The sequence below is a fragment of the Mus caroli genome, chromosome 10 (genome assembly GCF_900094665.2).
Source record: "Mus caroli chromosome 10, CAROLI_EIJ_v1.1, whole genome shotgun sequence".
NCBI lineage: Eukaryota > Metazoa > Chordata > Mammalia > Rodentia > Muridae > Mus > Mus caroli.
In genome coordinates this window covers 57,599,753-57,601,682 of record NC_034579.1, presented here as the reverse complement: position 1 = coordinate 57,601,682, position 1,930 = coordinate 57,599,753, and positions in this window count along the sequence as shown.

Sequence of the window (1,930 nt, the reverse complement as noted above, 5' to 3'; positions counted from 1 at the left end):
AAAGAAAGAAAGAAAGAAAGAAAGAAAGAAAGAAAGAAAGAAAGAAAGAAAGAAAGAAAGAAAGAAAGAAAGAAAGAAAGAAAGAAAGAAAGAAAAAGAAAGATGAAGAAAGGGCAGGAGAATTGGTTTAACAGATAAAAGGTGCTTGCCGCCAAGTCTGGGAGCCTGACTTTTGAGTCCTGGAACCCATAGGAACCCACCATTCTCTTGGTGAAAGGTGAACTTCTGCAAGTTGTCCTCTAAGCTGCACACACACCCTATGGCACCCACCCACCCCAAATGAGTAAGACACAGGCTCTGCCCTCCAGAGCTCACAGCGTGATTAACAGAGAGATGACATGTATTTAAGGCATCTGCAATACTGCTTCTTGAGTCAAAGATCTGGTCTTTGGAAAACGGAAGTTTCCAGTGTTCTTCATCCTATTTTTTTTTTCATAACAAAATCCTGTCAAGCCAGGCTTGTGGTACGTGTTCATAACTCTAGCGCTTGGGAAGTCGAGGCAGGAGGTTTAAGAGTACAAAATCAGCTTCTACTTCACAGTGAGTTTGAAACCAGCCTGGGCTACATGAGACCCCATTTCAAAAAATTAAAACCAACCAGGAAGAGTGGCACATACCTATAATCCCAGCACTCGGGAGGCAGAGGCAGGGGGTATCCCTGAGAGTTCTAGGACAGCTTGATCTATGCAGTGAATTTCAGGTCAGTCAGGAATACAAAGGACAACCCAGTTTTTAAAAAGGGTTTTACAAATAAATAAATAAATAAATAAATAAATAAATAAATAAATAAAAACAGGCCAGGGAGCTGGCTCAGTTGGTCAGGTACTTACTGTGTAAGGATGAAGACTGAGTTCCATACTCCAGAATTTACACACACACACACACACACACACACACACACACACACAGCAAATTGAGGCAGTATAGAACTGTAATTCCAGCTCTGGGGAGAGACACACAGGAAAGGCCCTGAAGCCTGCTAGCCAGACAATCTGGCTCAGTTATTGAGCTCTGGGTTCAGTGAGACATCCTGTCTCAAGAAAAAAGGTGGCAAGCAAACTGTCACTCGTGTTGACCTCTGACCTTCCTACACAGATGCACATGCACGCGCGCACACACACACACAGACACACATCACTTTTAAACACACTCAAAAATCTCACTGTTTTCGGTTTTGATTTCTATAGAAGTTTACCTCCTTAGGAAATACAGACTCCAGGCAGTGACACGGCAGTCGTTGGCCCCTGCTTCCCATTTCATGTATACGATGACAAGCAATTTTATTTTTACATAGGGCAAGAAATGCTACAGCACACATGTGTGTCAGATGGCAACCTGAGGGAGTCTGTTCTCTCCTTCAACCACCAAGGTCCCAGGGATCAAACCCAGGTTGTCAGGCTTAGCAGCAAGACCCCTTTACCCTCTGAGCCATCTTGTCAGCCCTAGGGGCAACTTCAGTCTCACACAGAATGTAGTAATACGTTGTTTTCATAGTGGCACTTGTCATGAAATCCCTTACAGTCAAACCCACTTTCTAAATTCTGAGAATGCCTCTAAAATAGATATATGTAATATGATCGCCACTGTGCCTGGCTCTAGTCCTATGTATTCTAACTCCTATTTAAACTTTGGATATATATTCAAGTATGAATATATATATATACACATATATATACATATATATATATTCATATCACCACCATTTCCATTCTGTCTACTCCTGTAAAGCATAGGCCACAAATATCCTTCATCGCCGATGGCAGCTCACTAAGTATTTTTTAAATCTTTTGTTCAAAAACTAAGATAAATATTATATTTGACACTAGGGGGTGCTGTCTCACTCAAAATACAACAAGCCTCAACTCCAGTTTGTGCTCCGGAGTTGGTTATATATATTTTTTTTTTTTTTTTTTTTTTTTTTTTTTTTTTT